This window comes from Lithobates pipiens, unplaced genomic scaffold (genome assembly GCF_037356315.1).
Source record: "Lithobates pipiens isolate NorthernLeopardFrog02 unplaced genomic scaffold, aLitPip1_a1.2 Scaffold_27, whole genome shotgun sequence".
In the NCBI taxonomy this organism is placed as follows: Eukaryota; Metazoa; Chordata; class Amphibia; order Anura; family Ranidae; genus Lithobates; species Lithobates pipiens.
Window position 1 is genome coordinate 59,956,260 of NW_027507788.1, and position 17,155 is coordinate 59,973,414.

A 17,155-nucleotide genomic window follows, 5' to 3' on the forward strand; every position below is an offset into this window, starting at 1 on the left:
CAACATTCACATTACTCCACCGTTACAAATGATCACCTATATATACATCCACTGTAGCTGGCTTCCAAAGGGCTCTCCCATTAACAGTGACTCATAGGTGGGCATTTGTATTCTTCTTTTGCCAAAAGACTGTCTTGAGTGGCCTTCTTACCAGACTTGGGTACCACTTGACCAGCACTGTGTGTTTTCCGCACCTTGCGGGAGGACACCGGCGCTCTCCGGTTTGCTTGGTAGACCATAAGCTCAATAATAGCATGCAAGCTGCAGTTTCCAAAGCGAGCAAAGCCCTTTTCTTGTATTAAGAGAGGTATAGACTTCAGAGAGAGAGAGAGAGAGAGAGAGAGAGAGATCATTTTGCCCTGTACAAATCATTAGTAAGACCTCATCTGGAATATGCAGTTCCGTTTTGGGCACCAGTTCATAAAAAGGATATTGGGGAACTGGAGAAAGTGCAGAGAAGGGCAACCAAACTGATAAGCGGCATGGAGGAGCTTAGCTATGAGGAAAGATTAGAGGAACTGAAATTAGGATGATATCATCAACATGTACAAATATATAAGGGGTCCATATAGTGAACTTGGTGTTGAGTAGCAACACAAAGGACAACACAAAGGACAAGGGGTACTCTTTACTCCTAGAGGAAAAGATATTTCATCTCCAAATACGGAAAGGTTGAAATGTGGAATAGATTCCCTCCAGAGGTGGTTCTGACCAGATCAGTAGGTTTTTTTAAAATAGGCCTGGATTATTTCCTAATTTACATATTACGTAGTTAGTAAGGTTGAATAAAGACACCAGTCTATTCAGTTCAACCTGAGTGAGTGTGTGTGTCTACAATTATCCCTATTCCTGTACATTGCATCTCATTAAGATGCTCATCTATTATATTATTATTAATTTAAGGTACCCATATAGCGCCATCAATTTACACATACATCGCACACTCACATTGGTTCCTACCCTCAAGGAGCCCACAATCCAACGTCCCCAACCCACATTCATACACAATCATAGCCAATTTTGGACAGACGTCAATTACCCTACCAGCATGTCTTTGGAGTGTGGGAGGAAACCAGAGTACCTGGAGGAAATCCACGCAGGCACTGGGAGAACCAGGGACCCTTTTTACTGCTAGGTGAGAGTGCTAAGGCATCTCCAGTTAAAATGTATGAGTATTTAGGGTGTAATTAGTGTATAATTTTTGTAAGGATAATAATGTGATTTTGGATAACTGCCTAATTGTGGATACAATGTACTATTGAGAGGTCACATGAACTGCATTTTAAATCCATGTCTACACCTGAGTGTGGCCCCTAGAGGTATAACCAGTGAATTGCAATAGGTCAGGTGCTTATAGATAGACTTAAGGGGGTCCTGCTCTTGTCCTGATGAAGCCTGGGTAACTGCACAGGTGAAATGCGTTGGGCCATCACATCAGAGATCGCCTTTACCACTCCCTCTGTCCTTCCCCACCGCCACGTGCTAGCTTGCCAGCCTGCCAGCCTGTATGTCATAATGGCCAGATGGGAGCAATACATGGACTCAGGATAGACAGTACCTGATGGTGGAATTCTCTTAAGTGGAACTGAGCGGCATCCTTTGTGGACTAGTGGAATATTAACTTTAACTGACACGAGCCGGTGATAAGATGTTCTTTGTGCTCTGACACCATTCTTACAAGTCTTTGTCACGTCTACCCCAACGCAGGTGGTCAGATACTATAGCTGGCTACTGTGTTCTTTACCTATAGCAGCCCCTTTTCCCAGAAGGCAAGCAGGCCTACCAGTATTCGGTTGCCCCCGGGTCTTATACACAATGCTATAGTGCCGGGCCACCATGCCAGGGCAGACGCGAACTGAGCAAAGCAAACAGGTACTTGCAGTTGGAAGAGTAGTTCAATGACAGTCCTGGTAAAAGGTAGGCCTTCAGGGAATAGTCCAAAATCCGGTCCAAGGTCATACACAGGAAAATTCAACTAGCAGAGCAAGGCAGACAAACGGGGCTTGATCAGAAATTAGACAAACAAAGATTTGGGTACACACCTAAAAGATGCATTAAAGATGGTGCAGCAATAAGAACATATAAACAGAACAAAATATTACAGTGCACAATTGCACAAAATTACATTTACCGCCTACAAGGCTATTTCAAACACCTGAATATTTTCAAAAAATATGGGGATTTAGTCACACCATATGACTATATGGTGCTTAAGCCCACTTACTGTGTCAAATGGGGAACTTTACTGATAAGCACCCTTTTGCTCCATAAAAAGAAAAATAAGCCTCATGATAACAAAATGTATTTATCTGAGGCTAAGAAAAGTTACTTTTGTTTCATTCAGTCCTCCTTGCAGTCCAAGCCTTTGACTTCCACATCCTAAAGCAGGGGTGTCCAAACTTTTTTCAAAGAGGGCCAGATTTGATGAAGTGAACATGCATGAGGGCCGACCATTTTGCCTGGCATTCTTTGAACCATTAAAATTCAGTGTTCGTCCAAGCACTAATACATTGCCCAACAAGAAATTCTTCTGCCTTTGTGGCTGTGTGTGGTGAAGAAATGAGCTTGGGTGTGTTATGTGGATATACTGTATTTATCGGCGTATAACACGACACCTTCAATTTAAGAGGGACGTTTCAGGAAAAAAAATACATTTTAAATAGAGAACAGTGAAGCAAAATAAGGGTCAGTGTTCATCAATACAGCCTAATCAATGCCCATCTGCAGCCTCACAAGTGTCATTATTGCAGCACCTCTGCCATGAATGCAGCCCTGCCACTGCCATGAATGCAGCCCTGCAACTGCCATTAATGCAGAACCAGCATTGCCATGAATGCAGAACCAGCATTACAATGAAAGCAGCACCCCCATTGCATAAATGCAGCCTCACCATTGCCATGAATGCAGCCCCACCATTGTCATGAATGCAGCACCCCCATTACCATGCATACAGCCACACCATTGCCATGAATGCAGCCATGCGACTGCCATAAATGCAGAGCCAGCATTTCCATGAATGCAGCACCCCCACCATTGCCATGAATGCAATGCAGCCCCACCATTGCCATGAATGCAGCCCCACCATTGCCCCCATTGCCATGAATGCTACAAGATATATATGTCCAAATTACCAGGGGGGCCATTCGAAACCGGAATGTGGGCCCTATGTGGCCTGCGGGCCGGACTTTGGACATACCTGTCCTAAAGACTTTGAGTAAGTACTTCTCACAAAGATGGGACATTTGTTAGCCTTGCAACTGCCTGGACTGATAGGAGCTGTATGGGTAAAGAACATTGTTTCTAGGAGCTACAAGCTGGAATTTTAAGCTATACCTAAGCCCCTTTACACACGGTCGGACATTCTGCCAACCAAATCCGTCGGATTTTGTCCGTCGGATTTTGCCTGTCGGATCTTGTCCGAAACTGTTGCATACACACGGTCGGACTAAGTTGTCGAAAAATCCGATCATTCAGAACGTGATGACGTAGTTTTGTTACGATGGGACTAGTAGCCAATAGCTTTGATGTAGGAATTTGATCTGAGCATGCGTGGCACTTGGTCCGATCAAAATTCTCTACACATGATCGGAGTATGTCCGATCGAACCAGTTGGTCAGAAAATATTTCAAACATGTTGGAAAATTGGGTCAGACGGATATTCTGATTGAATCAGTCCGATGCATACCACACACAGTCGGATTATCCGACAACACGGTCCGATAGGACACATTCCGACGGATTCTCCGACCGTGTGTACAAGGGCTTAGCTTCACTTCACTTTGTCACATCTGCCAACATCCCTGCAGAGTCTAGCAGAACTGCTTTTCTGACACAACTCCTCTCTCAAAGAATCATAGCCATTGTCCTGGAAGTGAAGGACAGGATTTCTACGTTAACCTGCTCAGCATTTCCAAAGCAAGGGGGCATTCACTGCATTCGTGGTCTAAGGCATAAAGTGTCTTGATTTGATTTAAAAAAAATCCATATACGATCTACCAGGTCAGTAATTTTCTTTCCTCCATCTGGAAGTTTTTCTGGGCTTTGTAGATATGGGTCTGACCCTCTGCCCTTACATTGTGCTTGATGGTTGCTTTCTTTGAGGCAGTTCTGTATGCGTAATTCCACTCGAGACCATTGTAACTCAACATTTTGGGTGTGTGGGACAAGAAGACACATTCTCTGGACAATCACATGTGTATTACACCCAGGACAATTTCATTCCTGACTTGGTGGCTTATGTGTCTAGCCTTAAATTTGGGGAAAACCTTCCTTCTGTTAGTTTGATGACTCACATGACAGAAAGCAGCCTAACAGGTATCAGAGAAGTCCTGGACACTTTATCGGTGCAGGGGACGGTGGCGGTCAGGGGAAATTCATTTCCCCGACCGAAATATTCCCAATATTATTGGAACAGCGTTTTGGTTATCCCTTCAATGTTGGACCTATTGATTACAAGGTCATCTGACCCAGATTCTGTCAGACAATGCCACAGCAGTGGCATACATCCACCATCAGAGAGAAACCAGAAGCCACAGCGCTAGAGAAGCTAACCTGTTTTGTGCCTGGGTGAAGCATCCCGTTCCAGCCCAGTCTACCATTTCAGGCATGAAAAACTGTCAGGCAGACTTTATCAGTTGTCAACATCTAGTATTAGGAGTACAGTTTTTTTCTAGAGGTGTTCAGGATCTCTGCTGTAGGTGGAGAACACTGGACATTGCCATCCTTGCTTATGATTCAACAACAAATTGAGTAAGTTTGTCTCCAGGTCTTTGGATCCTCTAGCCCAGGGATCTGCAATTAGCGGACCTCCAGCTGTTGCAAAACTACAAGTCCCATCATGCCTCTGCCTCTAGGTGTCATGCCTGTGACTGTCAGAGTCTTGCTATGTCTCATAGGACTTGTAGTTCTGCAACAGCTGGAGGTCCGCTAATTGCATAGCCCTGCTCTAGTCAAAGCAGTGGATGCTCTTGTGACTCTAGGGAATCAGTTTATTTATGCCTTGTCTCCCCTGTTGTTCCTTCCTTGTTTGCTTTGCAGAATCAGAAATAGGAAGGAGGGAGCACCCACAATGCCACATCCGTAATGTATCAAGGGAAAACAAAGAAGATACCAAATAGATATCAACAGGTCGGACTTTTAAGGTATGGAAGCAAAAAGAAAGTAGAAAAAATATATTAATTTTATTGAAAGATACAATATCATAACAGTGTTCAAAACAATATAAAAATCATATGAAATTATATAATTTATACATTGAGCCCTTGTGCGTCACGTCTACGCATTTTGCTGTAAAGGCTTCCTCAGGACACAGAAAAAGGTTCAAAGACGTAGCAAGCGAGAACAACAATAAATCTCACTATCTTCAAATGAGTGGCGCCTCAAGTACAAATGCCATAGCAACCGGGACACATCCAAATATATGGAGCAGTCAACCACGCTGTGATAGAGTGGACAGCAAGTGGCACATTCTGATGAGTACAAACAGAAATTGATAGTTGCTTATAGCAGGGGCAGGAAAGAAGTCTCAGTCAGTAAATTAGGGGATCAGCCAATAGAGGACATAATCCCATCACATAAAGCTTAGTAGATGCTGGTGACACATAGTATGGCCAAACAGCATATAGAGACTAAAGGTAAAAGTATTTTTATGGAGAAAATGAAGGCATACCCCTGGGAGACTGCCCAATTTGGTGCACAGCATTGGGCCGTCTCCCATATATATTTGGATCTGTCCTGGTTGCTATGACATTTGTACTTGAGGCACAGCTCATTTGAAGATAGTGAGATTTATTGTTGTTCTCTCTTGCTACGTCTTTGAACCTTTTTCCGTGTCCTGGGGAAGCCACGTAGATGCGATGCACAAGGGCTCAATGTACAAATTATATAATTTCATATGATTTTTATATTGTTTTAAACACTGTTGCATTGTTATGATATTGTATTTTTCAATAAAATAAATATATTTTTTTCTACTTTACTATTTGTTTCCATGCCTTAAATGTCCGACCTGTTGATATCTATTTGGTATCTTCTTTGTTTGCTTTGCAGAATCAATACAGTGGGCATTCCAATGGCAATCATTGAACCAATCTGTCCCAGGCAAATGTGGTACTCAGACCTCAAAAGACTCCTGGCAGACTTTACGTGGGCTCTTTCGGGTTGTCTGGATCTGTGGTCTCAAGGGTCAACCTGTTTCACATTCACTGACTTTGAACAACTTGGCTGTAGAAGATCAACCCTAAGAGATAGGAACCTAAATGACTACATTATTGTTCTGGTCCCTTAAGCTAGAAATTCAATCTCTTGCAAGGTCTACCATTGTACTAGTGTGTTTTTCTTGGCACAAATCAGGGTAATTGCACCCCAGGAAGTTCGGTGTGGGACGTATCCTGACCAATCCAGTCTGGACCAATGTTTGGATTAGAGTACTCTCCAAGGACAGATCGCAGCTTTAGCAATTATTTTACTAAGACCAGTTGCCTCTCATCCCTTTGTGATGGCTTTGTACAGGGGATTATTCACGTAGTTCCACCTGCACATCCACATGTATCTCTGTGAGATCTCAACCTGGTTCTGTTTACTTTACCAAATCTGCCCTTTGAACCAGTTTTATTCCTCCATCCACAATTGTCTGTGTTAGCGGCTCTCTCTTGTAAAGAATCCTTACTTTGTTAGACATGTGCAGAATGGAAAACTTTGTTTTGTTTCATCTCTGATAGATTTGTTATTTTACTAATTTCCTTTAATTGATTCATTCAGTTTCATTTAGTCTCTTAATTTTCTAACGAATTCCAAATTTTCAGAACAATTTGAATTTGGATCGGTAGAAAATAATCGTCTGATCCAAGTTATGTGTGAAGAATATCCGCTTGTCAAGGAGCGGGCTGGGAAGCTTACCGCCCTGTCCTTAACAACCGATGACTAATCAGCAGTCAGCTGATTTCTCCACTGACAGCTGAATTCTGGCTAAGAAAATTTCATGAAAATGGATGTGGGGGTCCCCCCTATCCATACCAGGCCATTTGGTGAACCCCATGCCAAAATTTTCCAAGCCAGGAAAGGGGACAAGCAAGAGCTTCACCTTCTGAACATACCAGGCCACATGACCTCAACACAGGGTGGTGCTTTGGAGCAGGGGGGCTCCCCCTAAAGAATATTGTCCCCATGTTGATGGGGACAACGGCTTCTTTCTGACAACCCTGGCCTTGTGGTTGTGTGGGGTCTGCAAACAGAAAGCTTATCAGAATCTGGAAGCCCCCTTTAACAATGTTCTCCTACTCATTCAACAACAAAAATGTTAGTAAAAGAACAACAACAGTTTTTAAGTTCTTTATTAAAAAAAAAAAACATAAAAACGCTGACCCGAACAAAAAAAAACACAGCTCGCAGACTGTTCCCATCTAGGCACACAGCTGAATGACAGGTAAATATAGGGGCACCCAAAGCACCTTTCCCCTGTGTTGATGGGGACAAGGGCCTCTTCCCCACAACCCTGGGCTTTGGTTGAGGGGGTCTGCAGGGGGCTTATCTGAATCTGGACCCCCCCCCAAAAAAGGGGGGGAAAAAGCTCTGCTCGTTATGAGCGATACTGCGGCCTGTCTGCCCCGAAGTGTGACATTTCTTATATAGGCATGGGGAGGGGCCATCCAGCGATGTCACCAGGTGGTACTGCCCCTTTTAACATCACCGATCCAGCATGCACTGTTTGGTTCTGGCAGGGGCGCGTTGTGATTGACAATAGATCTACATCGAGGGACAGTTCATTTTTTAAATAAAGGAATCATCAAAAACTTCAAATTGGTGGCTTAAAGGGGGCTTCCAGATTCCATGTGAGTAAATGTAAACAAACAAATGTGTGTAAAAAATAAATAAATAAACAAACAATAAAGAAAAAACAGGTAGATCAAGTTTGATTTAGATAAGTGTTATGCCGCGTACACGCAATCGGACATTTCGACAACAAAACTGTGGATTTATTTCTGACAGATATTGGCTCAAACTTGTCTTACATACACACGATCACACAAATGTTGTCGGAAATTCTAAACATCAAGAACGCGGTGACGTACAAGACGTATGAAGAGACGAGAAAAATTAAGTTCAATAGCCAGTGTGGCTCTTCTGCTTGATTCCAAGCATGCGTGGAATTTTGTGAGTCGGAATTGGGCACACACTCAGAATTTCTGACAAGTTTTGTTGTCCGAAAATTTGAGAACCAGCTCTTAAACATTTGTTGTAGAAAATTCCAAAAGCAAATGTCCGATGGAGCATACACACGGTCGGAATTTCCAACAACAAGCTCACATCGAACAATTGTTGTCGGAAATTCCGACAGTGTGTGCACAACATTAGGGTTAGAGTCAATTTTAGGGTCAAAGGTCAGCGTATTTTAGGTAGGAATTTAAAAACAGAATGTTTTAGGTAGGATAAAAAAAAGCAAAAGGCACACTAATATTTCTTGGCCCTACTATGGGTACAAAGAACATCATCAGGAGCAGGAGAATTTATTTTGTTTTGTTCTTTGGTGGTAAATTATTGTAATAGCAAGCAATATACAGCTAAATTAAAAAAAAAAAATGTTTGTTTACTATTTTGCTTTTTGTTCTAATAAAGATAAGAACATGAAAAAAAAACACACACAGGAGATGTCTATTACTATTTACCAACAAATGAAAGTCCAATTTATCCAGGAAAAAAATCCACTTGGATACACTAAGTAGTTGTGATGATATGTACAGTTTTACTAACACATGCCAACGTTGCAAAACTGTGTTCAAGCATTAGGGTCTGTCTTACACTCATCGTATAGGGGTTAAAAATGGGATAAACTGAAACTGTATATGAAGTGGTGCCTCCAGTATTTTATTTTAGAAAATCCAATATCACATAAATAAGCCACATGCATGCTGATAATGCCATTTATTTATTTTTCTTTCAGCAGCAATGGCCGGTAACTCTACTAGATACAAACCTTGTCAAAAGCACTATGTCATGTACCACGGTACAAATTTTTCTGCAGCTACGAACATCATCCAGCATGGTTTTCGACAATCAAGTGATGGCTTGCTAGGAAAAGGAGTCTATGTTACTAGAGATGAAAAAAAAGCTCGCCTTCACCCAGGCAATACAAGTGAACAGGTTATTTTGAAGCTCAGCGTGAGAGTGGGAAGGGTAAAAAGAATTGATGCACAGTGTGCCCATATGGCAAAGACATGGCATGATAATGGTTACAATACAGCATGGGTACCTCCAAACTCTGGCATCGTTCAAAGGGGCTTAGAGGAAGACTGTGTTTGGAACCCGCATAGGATCAAAGTGATTGACATTGTCTATACCGCTATTCCACAGCATATGCAATCTCTTAAGCAATTGCTTGCACAAAAATAAAATGTACCATCTGCCAGAAAATTGACTTCATTATTATCAAGAATGTTACATTTGTTGTGCTTACAGTAAACAAAAGTAATAATAAAATTAAATCTCTGACAACATGTGTGCCATATTAAGTTATATATTAGGATGGCTAAGGAAGTCATTAATCTTTTAAACCAAAACAATATATGTTCTTTTTCTTAAAGTTAAAGACTACCCAAAAAAATTTGTTTCCGTTTTAAGGTTTTTGACTTTTAGCCCTTGTACACACGGTCGGAGATTCCGATGGAATGTGTCCTATCGGACCGTTTTGTCAGATATTCCGACTGTGTGTGGTCTGCATCGGACTGTTTCCGTCCGAATATCTGACGGACCAACTTTTCCAACTTGCCGGTAAAATTTTCTGACAAAATGCTCCGATCAGACATATTCCGATCATGTGTAGCCTACTCCGACAGACAAAGTGCCACCACATGCTCAGATCTAATTCCTAGACCAAAGTTATTGGCTACTAGCCTGAATGTAGTCCCGTTGTAACGAAATAACGTCATCACGTTATGTACAATCGGATTTTCCAACAACTTAGTCCGACCATGTGTATGCAACATCACTTCCGGACCTCTTCCGGAATTAATCCGTCGGAATTACTCTGACGGATTTGGTTGTCGGAATCTCCGACTGTGTGTACAAGGGCTTAGGGTTCAATCTACTGCTAGGCCTTAGACCACCAGTTTACCTCAGCGGGGTGACCTTCCTACATAATCAGCAAGGCCATGACAGCTGCTGTTAACCTGAATTTCCCACGTCACTGGACATTGTGATTAGTCCATATATTTTATGGAGAAGCCAAAAGAAACACCATGTTTTTGTGTACTTTTAGTGAATTCTGCATAGAAATATGTGGTAGGTTTATTTTGCCCAGTAACATAGGAAGCTCTGCTTAAAAGTTGACATACATATGTTATTTATATATGAGGGTGGGTTAAGATCTCCATGAAAGAAGAACTGGTGCATTTTTAATAAAAAATAAATAAAAATAAAAAATAAACCTGTTCACTAGCACTGTGGATTTGCAATAAGCTGTCTTTTTATTTATTACAGTAAAGTTTTTTTTATATATAATAAAAGTAAATGTGTATGACAGCCCAGAGCAAAAACACAGAATATCATATTGAAATTAGCCTATATGAGTGGCCCCTATTTAAAAAAGCTGCCCAGGGTTATTGGGCATCAGATTTATGCACCTACAGTATTCTAGAAGAGGATTGGTTTACTGGGTAGGTTAAGGTTGAACCTTGAGTAAGAGAAAGATGAAGTAGAGATTGGCGCTGTTCAAAAACCTTAGTGAAATAAAAAGTGTAAAACAAATTTTAATAAAAATGCCAAAAAGTGACAGTATTGTTAATTAAAAATAAGTGTGACTTGATGTTCATTATCTATTCTCCTATATAAGTTTATATCCGCAATATAGTGATAACCAAGTGAAAATTGTGAAGCTTACACACATGTAAACATAATGATTAGTAAACATTGAAAACGCGATGAAAACAATGTAATCTGCAAAACGCATGTGGTGATCTACAAATCAATAAATATAAAATTACTGCAAAATGATTAATCAATGTTGATCTAAAAATAGTGCAATTAATTGGTCCACAAATAAATAAATAATAAAAAATATAATCATTCCAAAAGGTAACAGATAAAATTAAGAAATAACAAAGTCCATAAAGTGCTCTTGTGCCAGTGAAAAAAACAAAGCTGATCTCATTCACTTTGCAAAGGTGATCACAGCATGCGTGTTTTTATCCGTGCTCCTAATGTGATTGCACTCCCCGAAAGATTCACCCCCTCCTGGGGGTCTGAATCTTTCACAGTATATGCCATTGTGTAGCACTTTATAGGCTTTCCCGTCCACGTTACTTTTAAAAAGCTCCCATCATGCATCAAGGGCCATAAAAAAAGAGGGATCCCAAATAGTGTAGTACTGTATTAAATTATTTATTGCAAAATTGAAAAGTTACTCACATTTAATTAAATCAAAAAGAGCCTGTAATGCTGACACTAGCGCCTGTGCCCGGAAGTGATGCAGAGACGTGTACTAGCCCCTCCCTATGCGTTTCGTCACTCTGACGTCATCTGGAGCATGCATACATGCCTGCCTCACTTCCTATTTATATGCAATCATACTAGCTCAATTACGGTGGCCATTTTGGGTGTGATATTGAAGACTGAAGTCCACACGGCGGCCATTTTCGGTGTGATATTGAAGACTGAAGTCCACACATGCCCAGTTCATATAGCCCACCGCAGCCCTTTTTGATAAGATTTTTAAGATGGAAGACCATGCCGCGTCGCCATGATTGGCAAAATTTTAAGCTTCCGAAAGCTAGAAACACTGCAGTAATTATATATCGCTTGGGCTTAAAACTGAACTGGTCCATCTACTTCAATGCTTGCTGGTCGCACTGTTATATTTTTACAGATACTATTCCAGACAAAACATAACATCACTTATTTAACCCTATCTTTCCCTAGTCATCACAGTTTAAGAAATCACAATAATATACAATAAATTAAAGAAATATAAAAATGGAAACATGAATAGAAATATATACAAAAATGGCATATATTAAAAATGCATAATCTAATATTTATAATAATAATTTCTTTAAAAAAAACACTTCAATGAATTAGATTTAAATTTAAATTTAAAATTAAGATTATGAATTAAAAATGAATAGGTAGATTTTGGGAACCCTAGGAGAACCTGGATTAAAATAATTGGTATGTGACCCTGCCCATAGTGCAATAATAAATGAGTGGATACTAATGGGGGTAGAAATGTTATATATAATTAAAATATATAACTATCAGATAGAGATTGCAAAAATCAATTCATTAATGGTGGAAGTGAGAAAAAAGAAATATTAAATGTTAAAATATACAGAGTATGAATTGTATAATTAGAAAAATCAAGAATAAAAAAATCGAGAATGAAAAAAGAGAAGAAATGTAGACCTAGGCCTAAAAAGAAATTATAATATATATAAGACATTGATTAATATTTGAGGAACCTTTTCCTAACAATTTACCTCAAGGGAAATTATGTTAAAAAGTCATTACTGTTATAAGAATTAAAAATTGGTTAGAAAACAATTCAGATCTACATCAATATTTAGCCCCGCATGCTGGAAGGTATCTAATTGCAAAATCCATTTGGTTTCATTGTGAGAAACCTTGACTTTCTTGTTCTCCCCTCTCCAATGTTCTTTGATTTTACCAATATCGTAAAAAATCATACATGATGGATCTCTGTTGTGGTAGTTCCTAAAGTGTCTAGAGACACTATGGGGCTGATTTACTAAGATGAATGCGCTACGCCGGTTCATACCTAAATTTGTGCCCCAGATAAATTATTAAGTGAGCGTATGAACCGGCGCATGCATAAGCGCAACAGATAATAATATGCTGACACATGCGATAATAATCTCCCATTGATAATAGCGCATGCCATATTATTAACTGTCCATTCACACAAGGGCAACACCACTTCCAGTGCAACTTTGGGATGCAACTTGGACACAACGTGAGTGTGAATCACAGCGCAACTTGGGGCAACTTACAACACCACTTGGAGCGACTTACAACATGACTTGGGGCGATTTACAACATGACTTTAAGTCGCCCCCAGTCCAGGCGACTTACATTTTTTTTTTAAAAACTTCCAAGAGCATACCTCGGGTCTGGTATGGATATTAAGGGGAACCCCACGCCAAAAAAAAAATATTGCGTGGGGGTGCCCTCAAAATCCATACCAGGCTCTTCAGGCCTGGCACGGATATTAAGGGGAACCCCACGCCAAAAAACAAATGGTGTGGGGATCCCCCTCAAAATCCATACCAGGCTCTTTAGATCGGGCATGGATTTTAAGGGGAACCCCATGCCAAAAAAAAAGTCGTGGGGGTCCCCCTCAAAATCCATATCAGACCCTTATCCGAGCATGCAACCCGGCAGGCCGCAGGAAAAGAGGGGGGGCGAGAGAGTGCCCTCCCTGAACCGTACCAGGCCACATGCCCTGAACATTGGGAGGTCCCCCCAAAGCACCTTGTCCCCATTTTGATGAGGACAAGGGCCTCATCTCCACAACCCTGGCCGGTGGTTATGGAGGTCTGCGGGCGGGGGGCTTATCGGAATCTGGAAGCCCCCTTTAACAAGGGGACCCCCAGATCATGGTCTCCCCCCGTGTGAAATGGTAAGGGGGTACAAATGTACTCCTACCATTTCACCAAAGTGACAAAAGTGTTAAAAAATGACAAGAGACCGTTTTTGACAATTTTTTATATTATTTATATGTTCCTGAATTCTTATATTTAATTCTCTGGTGGTCCTACCGACATATTGTTTCTAACAAGGACACTCAATCACATATGTTACATGTGTGCTATTACATGTGATGAGTTCCTTTATATTGTAACTAGTGCCATTTGTCTTTTCTTTTTTTTTGCTAACCTTACATGGAATGCATTTTCCACATTTAAAGAAGCCTTTGAGGTGTTTGAATATCTTAATTTTGCTTTGTTGGATCTAGGGCATTGTGTACCAATCTATTTCTTATACTTGGTGCCTTTCTATAAATAAAAGTGGGTCTTGGTGGTATCATAGTTCAAGATTTTATCAGATTGTAGAACTGGCCAGTGCTTTTTTATAACCATTTCTAAGGCGCTAGTGTCAGCATTACAGGCTCTTTTTAATTTCATTAAATGTGAGTACTTTTTCAATTTTGCAATAAATAATTTAATACAGTACTACACTATTTGGGATCCCTCTCTTTGTTATGGCACTTGATGCTTGATGGGAGCTTTTTAAAAGTACCGTGGACGGGAAAGCCTCTAAAGTGCTACACAGTGACATATGCTGTGAAAGCTTCAGACCCCAAGAGGGGGTTAATCTTCCGGTGAGTGTAATCACATTAGGAGCACAGATAAAAACATGCATGCTGTGATCACCTTTGGAAAGTGAATGAGATTAGCGTTGTTTTTTTCACCGACACAAGAGCACTTTTATGGACTTTGTTATTTATTAATTTTATCTGTTACCTTTTGGAATGATTATATTTTTTATTATTTATTTATTTGTTTGTGGACCATTTAATTGCACTATTTTTAGATCAACATTGGTTCATTATTTTGCAGTCATTTAATATTTATTTGTAGATCACCACATGTGGTTTGCGGATTACATTGTTTTCATCACGTTTTCAATGTTTACTAATCATGTTTACATGTGTGTAAGCTTCACATTTTTCACGCTGTTATCACTACTTTGCGGATATAAACTTATATAGGAGAATATGTATATCTTTAGGGGATTGCGCCTCCCACTCACTATTTATACTCCCCCCCTCTCAATAGAATATGCTTAATAATACTTATATTCACTAAATAATCACTGTGCCCCATATTATCCAAAATATATACACAAGACATTAATTTATAATTGCAAAAAATATAGTGTCCTTATTGTGCGATATTTTAATTCGATTGCTCCAATTGTGCCATCTTAATCACTGATCATCTTCTAATGAAAAGTCCACTTGTGTCAACTAAAATAACCAAAACTGTGCCACCGGCACCAAGCAGAATGGCCACTCACCAGATGTCCCCAATCAGTAAGCCTTCGGTTCATTCAACGGATAACCAATCCACAACGCATTCCTCCCGTTAGCAATTCCTCAACGTCCATATATTCATATAAAATTAAATGGAACCAATATAGTGTAAAATCGTTTTAACTTTAATGGAAAAATCAATAGGCTCTCTCACACAGCCTTCCGGGGGAGGAGTCTGATAATGGTGCGTGTCTGTACCTAGCGTGCTGGAGCGCTCCACGTCCCCTGCCGCGCGGATAATGCCGCTGTTTGCGTTCCTCCTCTGATCCCCACCCTTCCGACCTAACCCTCGGCGGAGCCCCACCGCTGGTGGGGTGGGTCCTCTCTCCTACCTTCCCCCTTTGCTTTCCTCCCCCCTGGGACGGGACACGCTGTATTGTGCTGAGCGGCGGGGCTGGTGGAGACCCGGACCTCCTGTGTGTTTGCGGAGATTCCTGTGTTGGAGCGGAGGTATGCCGGGGATGTCGGCGTATCGGTAGTACTGGCTGAGTAGAGCAAGGTAAATCTTCTGGGAAGGCTTATGAGAGCTCCGGACGCCATCTACTGGACAAAGTAAGGTACTGCTTCCAGAGGACACTGAAAGGTATTGTGGAAAGAAAAAGGGAAAAAAAAAAGATCCCAAGAAGGTCAGTAAAAAAAAAAAAAAATAGAACTAGAACCTACATGAGAATGCTGAATGTCGGGCAGAATTAAATTATGCAGACAAACCAGACTGCAAGCAACCATGGGGTAAGTGGACATATAATATAAAGCATTAAAATACTCTGCACTATAATTTCTGTTAAATAACGGGACTGACTGGAAAACCTGTGAAGATAAAAAGTTAATATATAACTAGGAAAACACAGTTTCTTTTTTTTTGCGGTGTAATTGTGTTGGCAAGTAAGCAACTAATTACACAATACAATAGTGACCCACCTTAATAAAACAAAATAAAAGGGGACAGATCTTTATATCACGTGATTGCTCTAGACTACTAGTAAAAAACGGAGTGAAAAAACGTGTATGTTGAGATTGGAATAAGGGTGTACTAGCGTCAACCTGACGGTAGCACGAAGACACTGCGACAGAAAGAAACCTTAAAACCACATCTCAGTAGCCGTGGGTGGGCACATATAACAAGAGCAATAAAGGTGCTCAAATATCGCGGTGCCAGATGAAGGGAAAAACAGTAAAAGCAGGGGCTGTCTCGAAATCCCCACGCCGGAGCTTGGTTACCAGCCCCGGTGCAATGAATAAGTACGTTACACAGACAGTAGCTACAGATAAGCAGCACGTTGAAAAATCTCAATACACAAAAACCCAACAGACGGAAAGCAGTGATAAAAAGTAGAGAGAAAAGAGCAAAAAAGAGAAAAGGAAACATCAAATGCAAAACAGCTCCGCACATGACTTAGAAACATTACTTGATGTACCATCAGAAGAAGGAATAGACCAAATAACTGAACTAGACCGAGATGTAGAACCCTTAATAATTCAACAGACACAATAAGACAACCGCCAAGTATTGCCCACTAAAAATGAGATAATATCTATGTTTGCAGCTCTGGAAAATACTATGAAATCCGAAATGGAAAGATTACATAAGAATCTTGCACACATACTAGAAAGAGTAGAAGAAGTAGAAAAAAAAGTGGAAAAAGATATGAATATAATAAAGAACCTGGAAGTAGAAATACAAAGTCTAAAAAAAGCACAACAAGATCAAGCATATAAGATCGAAAACCAAGAAAATAGAGACAGAAAAAAAACCTAAGAATCCGTGGAGTTCCAGACGCACAACAACGAGAGGATCTGAATGATATAATTAAGAAGATTTGTAACCCCTTAATGAACAAAGAGATAACTAACGTAATAAATGTAGAAAGAGTGCACAGAGTAAGGAAACCCAAAGGTCTTCCACAAGAAATGCCACGGGACATCATAGTGCGATTCCAAAATGAAGAGGAAAAATATCAAATATGGAGGAATATAAGAGCAAAAGCACCATTAAGATATGAAGGAAATGACATTCAGATATTCCAAGATTTTACACAGGAAACCTTGAGGAGAAGAAGAGCCCTAAAACCGTTATTGACAGTTTTGGTTGAGAATGAAGTGCAATATAACTGG

The 17,155-nt window shown here is 40.4% G+C and overlaps 1 long non-coding RNA gene across 1 annotated transcript in view; it reads left to right on the forward strand.

Annotated features, from left to right (window-relative positions):
• The window catches only part of LOC143933887 (uncharacterized), a 35,636-nt gene extending 26,147 nt beyond the window's left edge, over positions 1-9,489 (forward strand). Inside the window, exon 3 of the long non-coding RNA XR_013263157.1 lies at positions 8,942-9,489. This is a non-coding gene — a long non-coding RNA (uncharacterized LOC143933887). The remainder of the gene's footprint in view (positions 1-8,941) is intronic.
• Positions 9,490-17,155: the final 7,666 nt, after the last annotated feature.